Source organism: Vombatus ursinus, unplaced genomic scaffold, assembly GCF_900497805.2.
Source record: "Vombatus ursinus unplaced genomic scaffold, bare-nosed wombat genome assembly UNPS02014778.1, whole genome shotgun sequence".
NCBI classification, from domain to species: Eukaryota; Metazoa; Chordata; class Mammalia; order Diprotodontia; family Vombatidae; genus Vombatus; species Vombatus ursinus.
Genome location: NW_020954556.1, coordinates 4,593,183 through 4,610,734, shown reverse-complemented (window position 1 = coordinate 4,610,734; position 17,552 = coordinate 4,593,183). Strand labels below are relative to the sequence as shown.

General features: G+C 40.1%; 1 protein-coding gene across 6 annotated transcripts in view; it reads left to right on the top strand.

Annotated features, from left to right (window-relative positions):
- The first annotated feature begins 768 nt into the window (after nucleotides 1-768).
- The window catches only part of CSGALNACT1 (chondroitin sulfate N-acetylgalactosaminyltransferase 1), a 400,361-nt gene continuing 383,577 nt past the window's right edge, over nucleotides 769-17,552 (top strand). For all 6 annotated transcript variants that reach the window (XM_027865511.1, XM_027865507.1, XM_027865514.1 and 3 more), the window contains exon 1: nucleotides 769-869. The gene's annotated coding sequence lies outside the window, so the exon portion shown is untranslated. The remainder of the gene's footprint in view (nucleotides 870-17,552) is intronic.

Sequence of the window (17,552 nt, the reverse complement as noted above, 5' to 3'; positions counted from 1 at the left end):
AATCCCAAACTAACTTTCCCAAAAAACCATTTCCTGAACCCCAACATTTCCCCTCTACCCCATAGGACCATTTCCCACATGAAGATTTTCACCGACCACAAAGCTAACTGGAGAGACACCTTAAGTCAGCCTGTCCACTCTTTTGTCCACTCTCGGCCACACCCTCCGGGCGCACAGTGTGCAATCCTCGGGTGGGACAAGGCAGGGAAAACTTTTCAGTCCTCAGCTCTAAAACCAAAGAGACCTGAAGTACAGAGGGGCGGCGCCGGGGAACCCCGAGGCACCGGCGGCGTCCCTCCAGTCAGCCATCTCAAGGTAGCAGAAAGGAGAGTGGTGCCAGGGAGGAAAGGTGCCAGGAAGATTCGTGGGGCCATCCCACACTGTCAGATCCCCAAAGCCTTATCTCTGAGCCTTCCGCACCATCGCCGCGCCCTCCCCAGACCTGCAGCTCCCAAATTTTCGACTCCTCCCCCCTGACACCCAGTATCTCAGCGCCTCCACGGCTTCCTGGGGTCCCAGCTCCTCCACCCGTCAGTCTACTCCCAAAGCGCTTCATACCAGTGCTCGCAGGTGGACTTCAGGACCCGAACTTCTCTGCCACGGGGCTCTGTGCTCTCGCCTCCCTGCCACCCCTCCTCCCCGCGTCCCCTAGGCTTTCGCTGCGCTGTGCTGCTGCTGCTGCTGCTGCTGGAGCTGCTGGAGCTGCTGCTGCTGCTGCTGCTGCTGCTGGAGCTGGGAGGTGGAGCCGAGCCGCGGAGGCAGGGAAAGTTCAGGCAGCAGTGAGAACAGCAGGAGCAGCCGCCGCCGCCGCTGCTGCTGCTGCCGCCACCCGAGCCTGGGGAAGCAGTGAGAGGAGATGCGGCCATGTGGTCAGTACCAGCCCCCGGCGTGTGCCTGTGTCCCGGGGTCAGTGGACGTTGGGGGTTGCGGAGCAGCTGCGCAAAGGAAAGGGACCAAAGGGTCTCCTGCCCCTTCGGGGCATTCCCTCGTAGCTTCTCTCTTGTCTCCCCACCCCCTCCACCCAGGGCAGCCCCTTGGCGGATAGTGCCGCGCCTGGCTTCCCTCCAGCCTTGGGCTGAGCTGTCTGCCCTCCGAGGCTCCCTTCGGGGCGGGCGCCGTGACCAGGGCTGGGGCTGGGGGCTGCTCCCTTTCCCAGGGGATGTGCATCACTCAGGTGTACGGTCTGGGGGACGCGCAGGAGGGACAGGACAGAGCTTAGGTTGTGGGGGTGGAGGGTGGGGAGCCACTGACAGGGCCGGAGGAGGTTCAGTTTGGTGTACTAATCCATCCGGTGGCCTTTTCCTGTTTAATTGGTGTGCTAAAAACCAAGGGCAGCACAGCTGTTCTGAAAAGTAACCACCACACTTTGCCTTTCGGGGTAGGTGGGGCGGGTGGGGGGCACAGTGTGCCCACCTACTCCGTGCATTCCCATCGCCTCGCCTGTCCCGAGCCCCGGAGCCGACATGTACCAGGGCGCGTTGGAAGCGTTGGAATACGCGAGGGGGTCACTGCTGTCTGGGGGGATGCCCAGAGGAAGTGTTTTTTTTTTTTTTTTTTTGTGCAGTGAGTGAAAAGAAGCATTTCTCTTGGCATTGTCTCGTATGAAAGGGCGGTGAAAACCTGTTCCGAAGTTGTTTATCGCCAAAAGTGCCTTCCTGCACCTGTACTCCCCGCATCGAATTTGAACTTAGGCTTTTATCGACATGCACAAAAGGAAGAATGATATACATAGACAAGTTTTTAACTGTACAGTATATGCCAAAACATGAAGACCTGACAGATATTCTGAAATGATGGTATAGCTGGTTTCCAAACTCTGCTTCTTCTCCAGGTTCAAAATCAATGTTCCACGTCTGACGCCTGTTAATCTAGGTATAAGGATAGTTCTGAGAGGGAACTCATTTGCCATGTTATATACTGTGAATTCAAAGTTCATTCTGCTGCGTTTCTTGGATTGTCTTTTAAAGTTAGTGCTTGTGTGTGTATTCGTGATTAACAAAGTGCTATACTTGTAACAGCATGTGTTAATATCCTTTGTATGGGGATTTCTCGTTGCTAATTGGAGATTGTGTAGACTAGCATCCTTGATGGAAAGAGGAGGGAACAAGTTTAAGACTAAGCATAAGAAGTGACTGTGCAGGATTTCTACCATTTGATATGTGTCGTGCTGCCACAGCTTAAATTCCTGGAAAGCAAGGGCTGTATGTCTTGTGTACTATTGACTGTACTTAATGGTTAAGAAGAAAAAATTCTCCTTCCATTGAGATGCCACTGTATACAAGGCAAACGATACATTGTTAACATGCTTTCATAATCTCATTAATTTTTTTTGTTTCAATATGGAAATTTGTAAGCAATTTGCAGAATGTCTACAGCATAATGAGACCATTTTGGCCTAAGAATCCAGCATTTTCTTTAGAATTCCTGAAACTCCAGCATCCATTTTTTTTTAAAAGAGCTCCTTAATTTTTGTGCACTTAACCCTTTCTCTTCTCAGAGTAGCTCTTACCTATGCTACTTGGGGTATGTTACTTATTTGATGAAGCGATTTCAGTCTAATGGTTTTGAAAATCCTTTCCAGTTACACATGATGAGATTCTATGATAGATCCTTTTTCCTAATTTTTCCCAACTTTGTCATAGTTTTAATATTTGTTTAAAAGAGACATATGACAATGTCCAGCTAATATTTTTCCTGTTATTTCTTATATAAAAAGCTCCTTAGGATTCTAAATGACAGGCCCACTATATATTAAGAAGTTAGCTAAGATTCTGTGATAAAATTACATATTGATTCTCTCTTACACTGAAACAACCCTATAAAATATGAAATAAAAGTTGAAACAGTAACTTCACCACTAGGGGACCTCTCTGTATAATCTTACTGTCCTCAGCAATCTAGTTAGAAAAAGCTAACCTTTCAGGTAGCAAAGGAATTTAGTTTACTCTATGAGCCTGATAAAGATGATTATATTTTTCATACCTAAATTTCAAACAAGGACATGTTTGTTTGAAGAACACTATTAAAGACAAAAATTAGCTAAAAAGTCTTCAATTGCTAATTCTTTGTTCTTTTGAAACAACTTCAGAATGAAAGGAACAAAATCTTCTGAAAATGTATATTTATTTCAAGTAATATTTATTTAGACTAATAATTTTGATTCAAATATGATATAATTCTCTTGGCATCTCTCTGTTGTGGTCTCTTCACCCTCTTCCTCTAACCCTAATTTCGGAATTGTGAAAGATACTGCATTTCATGCAGCAATATTTCAGATAGTAGCAAATAGGAAACATATATGACAGCTGATATTTTTAAGGCACTTAAGCTGCCAGAAGTTCCTGTTCTTTTCTCATTTTTAAGTGGTGCTAGGCAAATCATGTTGTTGTAACATGATGTTCTGCCTTAAGAAAAAAATGATTTCCTAATATACATGATTGAAAGGCATCCTTGTTTGGGAGTTCTTGTTTATAACTGAAGTCTAATTTGAATACAGTTCCAGTCAGGTTTTAGCATATTTATTGCAGTAATAAGATGCATGTCTAATTGTGTTTTTATTTGTAGGACATAATTTGCTACATGGTAGGCAGTTAACCCTGAGGATGTATGTATGAATACAGGTCTCAAAATATTACTGCCATACAAACAAATACAGAAAAGAACACTATATTTTCAGAGTATTCACCTAAACTTCATTAATATGCTAAACTAAACATTAATCTATAATGCACAACAAAGAACATTTGGAAGAGTTAAGGATCACTGAGGACCCTTGATCTTAAAATTGTCAATAACATTAGCTCTAGCTTCCTTGCCTTCATATAGTAGAAGCACAGTTCTGTGATTTCAGCAAATTATAGGCCATGTAAACCTGATTGCTTGACAGAGGACTCTTGAGCAGTGTGGAACGTTGAAGTTAAGAATTGGAGGCCCCAGGGTTCACATTTTAGCATTGTTAGTTTATGGTCTTTTGACCTGGGGAAGTCACTTTATCTTCTTTGGGCCTCAGTTTCTACATTTGTAAAATGAGGGAGTTGGACTAAATGATCCTTAATGCCCTTCCAATTTGAAATCTGATTCTCTGATCCTAATGTAATCGGATGTCTACTGTTTCCCTATCCAGAATAGTGTAAGAATATTTAGGAGGTAAGATAGGGAGGATAATTTTGCAATAATGAAGGAAATGATCATTTCTGTTGTCATTTCTCACATTCTCAGATGAACAGGTTTTTTTTGACCCTGAAAATATTATGACTTCATCTATATCAAAACACAGATGTCTTCCTTGCATATTAATGTTTCTCAAGCATTCAGTGAAGGGAAATACTACCTTCTCCCTCCTCCTAGACCTAGACAGAGGCAGAATCAAGGCCCATATGCACAAGGCTTTTTGCAAAACTAGAGAATTTGGTCCCAGGAAGATCCCTTTAGTTGACTAAAATTATAGCTGACTGAGGAAGGGAACACTGAGGATATGTTAGACTGAACTAGGAACTGGCTACAAGGATTGATCAAGTTAATGGTTAAACCATTAAAAAAAGAAAAACTGATGCCATGTGTAAATTATTTTCTGTTGGTGTTTATATCTGGTAGCCAAAGTCTCTAAGAAGCACAGCATTATTTGATTGTCCTGGGCTCATATCTAGTCCTTTCTTTCTTGCTACAATAATATTTTTTTGTGACTAAGGAAAAGGGAACCAGTATTTTGTGACTTGGTAAGAGCACTGTGGGGTTGAGAACAGGAAGGAAGAAGAGGTAGTACTTTTTCCCATTAAGGTCCTATATATGTCATGTATAACCATGTCATGAATAAATATGTCATGTATAAACATTTATATATACACATACACACTCGGTATATATACACATGCATGTGTATATACATACACACACACACATGCATATGTGTGTATGCACACACACACACACTGCATTCCACGTAGTGATATTTGTGATAGTAGCAAATAGGAGACATATATGACAGCTGATATTTTTAAGGCACTTAAGCTGCTAGAAGTTCCTGTCTTTTCATGTTTTTAATTGGTGCTAGGCAATATGCAGATCAAATCATGTTGTTGTAACGTTAAGTTTTACCTTTTAAAACAATTTTTTAATTAAGATTTTTAAGACAATTTAAATTATTGAAATACATTATTGACATAGGTATGTGTGTGTGTAAATACATTTGTATTTGTGTGTGTATATTGATGTATGTATGTGTGTGTATAAGTACATGTATTTACACACACACACACACACACACACACACACACACACACGACAGTTGGTGGCACAGTGGATAGGCCACAAGGACTATAGTTAGAAAAACTCATCTTTATGAGTTCAGATGTGGCCTCAGATACTTACTAGCTGTGTGACCACGGGCAAGTCACTTAACCCAGTTTGCCTCAGTTTCCTCATCTGCAAAATGAGCTGGAGAAGGACATGACAAACCACTCTAGTATCTTTGCCAAGAAAACCCCAAATGGGGTCATGAAGAGTTGGACACAACTGAAAAAAAACTAAACAACAACAATATATACACATACATACATATACACATCTTGTCGTATTGAAGTCTAGTAATAGGAATACTAATTGTACCAGCAGAAAAACAATTAATTCATATACTGTGTTGGTAGTAATTGATTAGTGAAATCAATTGCCTCAAGGCACTTTTCAAATATGTATCTATCTACTTTTGTCAACTATGAAGTGGTTAGAAACTTATCAACATGGTGATGTGTGTGTGAAATCTCTCTCTCTCTCTCTCTCTCTCTCTCTCTCTCTCTTTGTATATATATATATCCATATGGATTTTTGCCTTTTCCTAGTGGGCTAGGTTATTCTAGCAAGCAGTATGATGTTCAGGAGAGCCAAAGGATTTGAAAGGCAATATGGGCTGGTGGATGAAGTACGGACTGGGAGTCAAGAAGATCTGGGTTTGAATTTTGACTCTGATAGTTCCTAGCTGTGTGACCCTGGGAAATCACTACTCAGTCTCAGTTTGAACGTGGAAAAAGTGAAAGGATTGGGCTTCATGACCTCTATGATCGCTTTCAACTCTAGGTCTATGATCCTGTCATTTAAGTAAACTCAATGCCATGGTAATGTGTGAGATAAAAATCTGTTTTTTAAGGATGTTTGTAGTAATTTCTATTGTGTTTTCACCCCTTGTAAATACTGAGATGGAATTCTTAAAAATAATTTGAATTCTAAGGGAAAAAAAAGGATAGAATTTTCTTTAGATTGCGGCATTTTATATCTATTTCTGAGCTTGATGGGGCAAGATGACAAATTAATCTTTTCAGTGTGGCTTCTCCAGCACATTTTTATTTATAGGTTTGAATATGTAGCTTTTTCTAGTCTATCAGAACGCAATGAAGTACAAGTTATGTCTGTGCACCATTTGACTTCTTATCAAGGCACTTTGCAGCACATTATAAACTGAATATGTGAATCAAATATACTCTGTAGGTTGCAGAATATTAGGATGTGGTGAGAGTCACAATCAGCCATTCTTTCATTCATTCGGCAGGAATTTATTGAAATACTGTGTACAAGGTACTGTTACAGGCCTCATAGGGCATGCACATGTGTATGATTCCTGACCTTAGACATTTTATAATCTCATTAGGGGAAGGAGAATAAAACAAATACACAAATAATCATATTAGAGAGAGGAAAGATTTGTGAGTGGAGAGATAATTTATATGGGAGAAGGTAGCATCAGGGAAAGCTTCTTAGAAGTGACTTCTAAGCTGAGGCCTTGAAAAAAGAGAAAAGATTTTAGTGGGTGGAGATGTGCACTAGATGGCTGTAGGCCTGGGGATGTTATATGCATGCATAAATAGAACTAAGTGTCTGATAAGTGTATGAAGGACAGGTATGTTGTGCAGTGGATAAAATGCTGGCCTGGAGCCAGAAAGATTGATCTTCCTGAGTTCAAATCTGACCTCAAGACACTTACTAGCCGTGTAACCCTGAGCAAGTCATTTAACCCTGTTTGCCTCAGTTTCCTCATCTGTAAAATGAGCTGGAGAAGGAAATGGCAAAATACTCTAGTATCTCTGCCAAGAAAAACCTAAAAGGGGTCAGGAAGAGTCAGACTTGACTGAAACGATTGAATAACAAGTGTCAGAAGAGTAGAGTTAGAAGTATAGTGACAAACCCGCTTCCCTCTTATCTCCTTAATTTGTGATTTGTCATTATTCTTTTGCTTCTTGGTTTCCTGACCAGGAGTTTTGCTTTTTTTTTTTTTTTTTTAAAAGGGAATGCACTAAGAATCCATGTTGACTAAAATAAACTATTGGTTTCAGAGTCCATTGTTTTTTTCCCCCTTAAATCCTGCTTGCTTTAAAAAATAGTGTTACAAGATGGCTAGCTTATTATTTTATAGGAGATTATATTTAATTTATCATGCATTCAGCTGTATACCATTGGGAGAGGGGAATTTTAGTCCACTAGCGCCTTGTTATAAATTTGTATTTAGAGTGTAGGTCATGGGGCTTTGTGACACAGTGTTAAGTTATTAAGTTATTAATATATAAAATATGTTATATATAATAGTATTACTATACACAGTTATTACATAGAGTTAATTAAAGTTAAGGGAAAATATCAGGAAAAATAACTCATTATGAAATATTCCTGACAGTCAGGAAGCAGATGAGGTAATTTAGTTACGTTTTGTATTATGGCCTGTTTGTTGGGATTTAATGGCTAAAGTATTATGCATGGAGTCAGTCATATCTGGGTTCATATCTGGCCTCTGATACTAGCTGTGTGGCCCTGGGCAAGTCAAGTCACTTAATCTCTATGTATATCAAGCTACTCCTTAAGACTTATTTACCAAATCAGAAAAACAGGTTGCTGGTTGCAGTTTGGAGTTCCCACGCCTGGAGTTTTCCATGCTGGCTAAATTACAAGTCCTCCAGGAACCATGAAAACCAGCCATTCCATACATTGGCAGATGGTGCCTGAGCAAATGCAGAGAAAATTTTAATTTGGGGTTTAAAAAAATCATGATGTGAACAGTGATGAAAATTATGTTCATAAGTGGTAATTTGCTGTATTTAAAAAGCAAATTTTATTGACAATAGGTTAAAAACAATGAAATTAATTTTGAAAATCTATTAAGATTAAAAAAACCTGAGTGTGTTGGCAAGGAGCGTATAACTTGAAGTATAGTCTAGGTCTTGGGAAGATTAGTAGAAGTATGTATTGTGAGAGGCTTACATGATAAGAAAGAGAATGAGTATAACATTATAGATTTGGTCTAGTCCTTTTTGACTTTTCATGATTCTACTATGGTAGAGGTGACTTCATCATGTAGCCTGTTCTAAATCCTCCTCCATCTCTTGGGCACTCACCTTATACTTGGCATCATTCTACCAGATTTTATCAAACACATTCTTTCCACACGTTGTGATCTGAGGCTGCCACAGTGACCAGAGGTGTACTTTTACATAATTAATTCCTCAGCTACCCTTGATAGGCAGTGGGCTGAATCTGACAACATGAAACTTAAGAGGTAAAAAGTAAAATCTTACACATGGATTCAAAGAGTTAGTTCCACAAGTCCCTGCTGGGGGAAGCATGATTAGCAGCTGGGAGCTTAATGGGAGTCAGCAGTGTGACCGAAGAGACTTTGGGCTGCATTAAGAGAGGCCTACCTTGCTGATTATCTCAGAGGTGGTAGTCGGTCTGTATTCTGTGCTGGTCAGACCATATCTGGAGTACTGTGTTTAGTTCCGGATGCCATAGTCTAAGAACGACATTGATGAATTGGAGAGAGTCCAAGGGAAGAGGCAAACAGCATGCTGAAGGGCCTTGAGACCATGGCATGTGAGGGTCAGTTTAAGGAACCAGGGATTGTTTATCCTGGAGAAAAGAAGATGCTGAGTCACTGGGGTCATGACAGGTATGTTCTAGCATCTTAAAAGGTTGTCATGTGCAAAAGGGATTAGATTTGTTCTTTTTATCCTCAAGATGTAGAATCAGGAACAATGGGGTGGAAATCATAAAGAAAGAGTTAAATTTTGGTTTGATGTCAGGAGCGATTTCCTAATGATTAGAGATATCTAAAAGTTGAATGGGCTGCCTTGGGAGATGGTGGGTTCTCTCTCATTGGATGTCTTCGAGCAAAGGCTGGATGACTCCTTGTTTAATATATTATAGAAGGAATTCCTTTTTGGGTATGTTGAACTATGTTATGTTGGGTTATGTTGAACTATGTGCTTCTGAGGTCCTTTTCAGCTCTAAAATTCTGTGATTCCATGACTGCCTCAACTTACTGAAAAGAAAGGTTATGAGTTTACCTTTTCTGAAGTTTTTTAAAATCAAATTTCATTTAAAATATTAACAAAAATCGGTTTTCTTTCTCCCTTTACCAACACTGAAAAAAAGGAAAAAAATCTTTGTGACGTATGCATAATCAAGCAATGGAATAGAATAAGCATTTATTAAGTGCCACTATGTGCCAGGCACTGTGCTAAGCTCTTAACAAATGTTATCTCATTTGATCCTCACAGGGTAGGAGATACTGGTATTCCTATTTTACAGTTGAGGAAACTGAGGCAGGCGGTGGTTAAGTGACTTGTCCAGGGTCACACAGCTAAGAAATATCTGAAGCTGCATTTGAACTCAGGTCTTCCTGATTCTAGGCCCAGTGCTCTATCTACTGTGCTATCTAGCAGCTTAAGCAAAACAAATTCCTGCATTGGTCAAGTTCAAACAATAGGAGTCTCATTTTGTACCCTGAGTCTATCACCTCTCTGTCAGGAGGTGAGGAGCATGTGAAGTGCTTTTTAAATCTGTTTAATCAACCTGCCTCTCCAGATCACTTTTTTCTTTATTATAGAGCAGCATCACTTTTGTGCATCGCTGGCTGCATTGTGTATACTTGTAATTTTTCCATGGACACCAAAAGAAGAGACACTTGCTGCAGAGAACCAGCCTGGGTAGTCTTGTACACACCTGTATTGAACACACCACCCAAGCTTTTTGCCCTGACCTGGCCTCTCTTGGAGGGCCTTCCCTTCTCTTTTTAAATTAAACTCATTGTCCACTGATTCCTGGCCTAGAAAGACAGACAGGAAGCAGTTGAGAACTGTGTTTGAGGAAAGTTTTAGTGTTTCTTCTTCAGTTCTTCTTCTGAACAAGTTGCTACAGAAGAAGGCATGTTTAATGGTGTGAACGCAGAGTACATGGTAAAGAAATTCTGGAATCTTAATCTTAATTCCAGGATCTTAATTACAGTTGTTGGGTTCATTCATACTTTGGCCATGGGCAAATTCCCAGTATGTAAAGGAGGGCTCTAATAATTGAGAGTCAGAGGGGCATTCAGATGTGAAGAGATGAGACTTGCAGGGTCTGTTAAATGATTCATTAGTCCAAATGATGTTGAGAAACCAAGATCTGATACAGAACTGGTTAGCTTGTTGCCTCTGGTTAGCTGGTTCCAGTCTTTGGATCCTGTATCCTCCTGAAAAGCTTTGCTTTGAATACTAACTAAAGCAAAGGATTTTTTAAGCAAAGCCTGGGGGATGCATATTCAAGGGAGATTTATCCAGATACATGAAACTTATTTTCTGCCTCCCTCACTAGAACTTCCTTTTATGATGTGTCTGCTTCTTATTAGCGATGGCCTTAGGTAATGGAGAAGCTGTCCATTCCTGGCCCATCTTATGACAGGGGGCATTATGCTTCATGCCATGTGCCATCTTGAGAAGAGGAAGAGGAGGAAGAGTTGCAGGTTACATGCTTTCACCCTCCTCTGGTTTGTACCTAAATCTGGACTCCCAGAATAAGTCCTTTATATCCACCATCAGCCTCATTAACCAGTAGAGTAAGTGACTGATAAGATGATCTACAAATCGTTTGCTGCCTTCTTATCAGGGCTGGGTTTTCTTTCCCACCCCCTATGAGAGGAGGAATTTTCTTGGTGGCCCACGGGGTGACCACAGAGAGGCCTCTCCTCCCTGAAAAGACCAGCAGTTGGTCTGGCAGGATGAGAAGAAGCTGCTGCTGAGGCCATGAGTGGATTCTGCGAGCAAATAATGATTTCCCTTGTGTCTGAGTAAGTGATATGGGCAGCCGGTGTTATGGGGACTCTGGGAGGATGAGCAGTTCTTGTTCCCAGTATTGTTGATCTGATTGTGGACAACTTGAAAGGTCTCTCTGGTTTTTTCCTGGTCGCTCTGATTGCTAGGATCCCTTTTCTCCTCCTCATTACCTTGTATCTCCTTTGTGTATATTTCGTATCTATTTATATGTATATAGGTTGTTTTCCCCTATAGAATATAAGCCCTTTGAGGGCAGGATCAGTTTCATTTTTGTGTTTGAATCCCTAGCACTTTGTATGGTGCCACAACTTTTTGTGAAAAGAAGCTGTATTTCTCCTGTGTGAGAGAGAAGCTATGGATATAGAATCTATAAGATTTGACAACTTATTTGTTATAAGGAATGAGGGAGAGTGAGTAATTGAGGATGACTCTTAGGTTTTGAACTAGCATGAGTATGAGTAGGTAGAGATGACTAGAAGGGTGGTGAAGCCCTTGAAAGAAATTGGAAGGTTCGGAAGAAGGATGTGTTGTAGGGGAAAGATGATGAATTTTATTTTGGATGTGTTATGTTTACCCAATAGGGACAACCAATTGGAAATGTCCAGTAGGCAGATGGTGTTGTTGAGCTCTGGAGAGAGATTAAGGCTGGGTCTAGGAATCACATGCAAAGGAATGATGATTGAATTGATGCGGTTATCAAGAGAAAAAATGTAGAGAGAAAAGTGCCTAGGACTCTAGGGGCTGGGGATGTGCCCTGAATTAGTGGTCATGATATAGGTGATGATCTAACCAACGAGACTGAGAGGAAGAGATCAGGCAGGAGGAGAACCAAGAGAGGATAGTGTCAGTAAAACCCCAGAAAAAAGAAATTATCTAGAAGGCAACAGTGGCTAATGCTTCAGAGATATCAAAAATGATGAGGATTGAGGAAAGGTCATTAGATTTGTCTGATCATTGGTAACTTTGGAGAGGGAAATTTCCGTAAAATGATGTAGTTAGATGCCAATTTGAAAGGGCTGTGAATGAATTAAGAGAAAAGGAAGTGGAGGCAGTGAGTGTAGATAGCTTGTTCTAAGAATTAACAAAAGGGAGGTGAGATATAGGACGATAGCTTGAGGGACTGATGTTTTTTCAGAAAGTTTTTTTTTTTTTGAGGATGAGGGAGACTTGGGAGCATTTTTTGGCAATGTAGAGAACGAATCAATTGATAGGGAGAGATTGAAGGGAAGATGATTATGGGACAAACATAGCTGGAGAAAATGGGAAGGAATGGGATCAAGGGTCCATATGAAAGAGTTGACCTGATTGAGGAGAATAGCCTTCTCTTCAGAGACTCCTTTCCTCTTTTGTAGTTCTGCCTGTTTTTCAAGTCTACTAATTTATGTCATTCAGTGGAAGTCACATTTTCTTTCAATTCAAGAAGCACTATTTACCATGTGCCAGGCCCCATGCTAGGTGCTGAGGATACAAGGCAAAATGAAACAGTCCCTGCCCTCAAGGAGCTTGCATTCTCCTGGGATTGGGGTTAGAGAAGCTGGTTGGTTGTTGTCCGTCATTTTTGAAGAGGACTAAAATGACATCACTACGGGATAATATGGGAAGTAATAGGTACATAGATAAATAGATAACAGAGCATTTATTAAGCATTTACTATATGCCAGGCACTGTGCAAAGCTCAGGAGATAGAAATAGTAGCAAGAAAGACAGTTCCTGATTCCAAGGAGCTTACATTTTCATCAGGGAGCATAAAACGGAGCAGGAAAGGAGGGGTAGAATAAGGTTAGGGCTATATCTTGGCTTGTGGAACGAGGGAAAGTGAATATCAAGCAGCATGGTTTGGAGCTAGTGACTGGGAATTGAGGTGGAGGCCTGGTTTTGGGCTCATCTAACATGAGAGCCCGGAACGGTTCTTGGGAGGGAAAGCTGTGGTTTCACTGGGGAGGACGTTGGGATGATGGAGTGAAGTTGGTGTGATTTGGATCTAGTAGTTGGGAAATGACTATGCATATGTCTAGTAGTTGGGAAATATACTATGCAAATATATAGTAATGGCCAGGGGCAGAGAACCCTAACCACCCTGGGGAATCAGGAAAAGGCTCTTTAGGGGGTGGTATCTGAATTGTCCTGTGAAGGAAGCCAGGGATTCTACTAGGTAGAAATGATGTGGAAGAACATTCTAGGTGCAAGGCACAACCTGTACAAAGATATGGAGGTAGAAAATGGAATATCTTGTACATAGAACAGAAAGTAGGTTTGGATAACAGCACAGAGTGTGTGAAAGAAAATAATATGCAGTCACTATGGAAAGGTAGACTGAAGCCAAGTTGTGAAAGACTTTAAATACCTTTGTAAAAAGTTTGCATTTTTTTCTAATGGATCCTTGAGCAGGGGAGTGATATGGCCAGATCTGTGGTTTAGGAATATGTGGAGGATGGATAAAAGAAGAGAGAACCTGGAGATAAGGAGACAATTTTCTATTGGGAATGTTGCTATTAAACAGAAAAAACTCCAAATAAAAATATTCTAGTAAACGTCTATGTAATTTATATTTCACAATGTTTATTTTAGAAATATATTCCAATCCAGTTTTTAGTCTTCTCTCCCCCATAACTCCCACACAAATCCTTTGGCAGCTGAAAGAATTTTATAGAACAAGCAAAGCTTTCAACAGGTTAAATGTTCTTTTGATAATTAAAAAAGAGATGATTTTTTGCGTCCTTCCTGAAACAATCAGAAGGGAGATGTCAGACATGGTTGTCCAGTGTACTCTAGGCTAGGAATGGAGTACATCCAATGAGCTCTAGGAAGAATATAAGATTCTAGAGATTTGTTTGTCTCAACAGTGTGCTTTAAATGGAGGAGAAGGGAAAGGAGGGGAACAACTTCCATTCAACCACTGAGCCACATACCACAGAAGACTTCCAGTGAAGATGCCTGGTAAGGCAAGGAGTTAATATCCAGGTACAGGGATAGTAAATAATAATACCTATGGACTCTACACAAATGTTTAGAGCATAGATAATAAGCAGAATGAAAAAAGATTTTAATGCAAGGAAGCAGCTATGACTTCATGATTGTATCTGAGATGTGGTAGGATGTTATCCATATCTGAAATATAAAAATGGAAAGAATGTTATTCAGAAGGAACAGATTGGGTGAAAAAGGGGTCAGGGAGCAGCCCTTGTATGCCAGGAAGATAGCTTCTTTGGTGAAATCTTTGAACCAGGTGGAGGATGAGCCCCTTGTAGAGAATATTTTAAGTAAGGCTTATTGGAGGGAGAAACAGGATAAATGTGGTGGTGGGCATCTGTAAAGATGGTGATCACCTGGCTAGAAGGAGACATGTGACGACTCTATTTAAAAATCAGCTATTATTGGTTTTGTTATCAAGAAGATGTATTGGGCATGGCCTTATGTATATCCTAAACTTTGGGTGTTTGGATTTAAAAGAGCACACAGAAAGGACAGATATGTCCTATGGTATAAGATTCCGTAGGGAAAGTTGACTCAAACATGAGGTGCTCTTAAGAGTGAATGATTCTGATCTGATGAAAAGGGGTAACTGTCTAAGAGTATGATGTGACTGCACAGGGAATTCATTTGCCAATTCAGATTTTTAGAAGATATGTACAGAGGATGAAACAATAGCAGGTAACTGAGGATGAATACAAGAGTGATGAAATTCTATCAGAATAGTGGCAGAGCTCCTAAATCCCAGAATGAGTTAAGACTTTTAATAAGTCTAAGAAAAATAGAAAAAGGCTCTTTGTTGGAGGGCAAGAAGTCAAAAAAGAGGACTAAGACCTGCTTAGGTATATGGGATGATGATGATGATGATGGAGATGGAGAGAAGGAGCAACTCAACTTATATTTTGCTTACTTCTTTACTGAAAAAGGATGGTCAGATTGAGAAGTATGGAACAAAAATGGTCAATAGAATTGATACCCAAATTTAATGAGGAAGTGGCAAAAAGACACTTAGCATCTGTCAGTGGATTCAAGTTACCATACTAGAGCTACCATGAACTAGATCCTAGAGTACTGGAAATTTGTAGAGGTGATTGGAGAAGTGCTATAAGACTAGAGAAGGACAAACCAGAAAAGTTATCCTGATTTTCAGATGGAAAGAAGATGGATTCACGTGAAAGTGTGGTACAGGAGAAAGAAGGCTGCATTTGGAGTCTGCCAACCTAGGTTCAGGAGTGGCTAAGTGGTGCCATAGTGCATAGAGCAGTAGTCTCAGAATTAGGAAGACTCATCTTTATGAGTTCAGAGCCAGCCTCATATACTTCCTAGCTGTGTAAAATGAGCTGGAGAAGGAAATAGCAAACCACTCCAGTGTCTTTGCCAAGAAAACCCCAAATGGGGTCACAAAGTGTCGGATATGACTTAACAATATAGGCTTAAATGCCAATTTTGTCACATCAACTATGTGACCTTGTACAAATCAATTTCCCTCTCAGGGCCTCAGTATCCTCACTTTTAAAATGAGGGGAGTTGGACTTAGATATCCATAATCTCTTCTACCTAAAAAAAAATCATATGATTCTTCCAGTTTAGTCAATATGACTTCAATCCCTAACAAAATTCTAGGATTTATTATTAAGAAGATGGTTTGTTATCACTTAGGAAGAGTCAGTAAACATTTATTAAGCATGTACTGTGTGCCAGGCACTGTGTTAAGTGCTAGGGATACAAAGAAAGACAAAAGACAGTCCCTGCTCTCAAGGAGCTTATAGTCTAATGGGGTAGGCAGACAGCATGCAGACAACTGTGTACAAACAAGATGCATCAAGGATCCAGTAGAGATGATCAGTAAATAAGAGAAGTGATGATCACAGTAAACCATCATGAGTTCATTAAGAAAATGTCATGCCAGGCTAACCACATTTCCTTTTTCTGACAGGATTACTAGATTGGTAGATTGGGTCAGGCTGTAGATTGGTAAACACGGCTTCTAGCAAGCCATTTGCCACAAGATAACCTTGTGGACCATCAGATAGTAGTGGATGATAGTACAGTTAGATGATTTCAGGATAATAATAGTAATATTATTATTATTGCATGTTCTTACATATGATATTAGTATAATTTAATAAAAATTTAATAAAAATACAATATTATTTATGTAGTGCTTCAAGGTTTACAGAGTGCTTTGCATATAATTTCACTGGGACCCAAAGAGTGGTGATTAGTATGTGATTAATAGCTCAATAGCAACTCAGATGGAGAGATCTAAGGATTCTATCATTGCTTCCTTTTCTTAATCATTTAATTTAACCTGGATGAATATATGTATATCAGATTTGCAGATGATACAAAGCTGGGAGGGATAGTTAATACAGTAGACAGAATCTGGATGCAAAATGGTTCCAATATGCAGATCCAGGGGCCAATTCTAATAAAATAAAGTTTAATAATAAACAAATATATAGTCCAATATTTGGAGTTAAAAAAAAACACTGCATAAATATAGGTGACGAAGATCCCTGAATAATATTCATGTGAAAAAAACTCAATTTTAGAGGGATGAAAGCTTAGTATGAATCAGTGAAATGCAGCAGCTATAAAAGCCAATGTAATCCTAATTAAACATAATGTCCAGAGCGAAGGAAGTTATAGGACTGCTTTGGTTAGACCACATCAGTCATGTTGTATTAAGTTTTGGGCACCATATTATAGGAAGGATATTGGCAAGTTAGGTGGAACATGTTAAATGGAGGACTAGGCAACCATGTCCTACAAGAATCAACTGAAGAAACTGTGATGTTTTACTTAGAGAGGGAAGACTAGATGGATTGGGGGAGGTCAGTGTACATTAATTATTTGAAGAGTGCGCATCTCCTTCAAGATTCAGCTCATACCCAACCTTCTTCAAACCTTTCCTAGTACCTCTTCCTCCTCCTCTTCTTTCCTCCTGCTCCCGTAATGCCTTTCCTCTGAGATTACCTTCCATTTACTCTGGATATATCTTCTAAGTATATAATGGTTTGCATATTGTCTCCCCCATTAGAATATGAGTTTCTTGAGGGCATTAATCATGTATTGGCCTTCCTTTATTTTCTCACAGCTCAGCACAATGCCTAGCACATAGTAAGAACTTAACATATGCTTGTTGACTGACTGGCTTCCTTTTGTTATCCGTATCCCATGCTCTAACCCCAGCTGTCTCCTTAACACTTCCCTTATGTGAATTAAAATATGTAATAATAAAGGCCTATTAACTTAAAAAAAAGTGCTTATGGAAAATGGATTAGACCTCTTTTGTTTGGCCATAGAAGGAGCAATGGGATAGTAGTTGTAGAGAGGCAGATTCTGTTTTTTTGTTGCTTTTTTTTTTCTCCTTTGGCTAGGCGATGAGGTTAAGTGACTTGCCCAGGGTCACACAGCTAGTAAGTGTTATGTGTCTGAGGCCGGAGAGGCAGATTCTGGCTAGGAGAAATTGCCTAACAATCAGAACTGTCTGAAAATTGAGATGAACGGCCT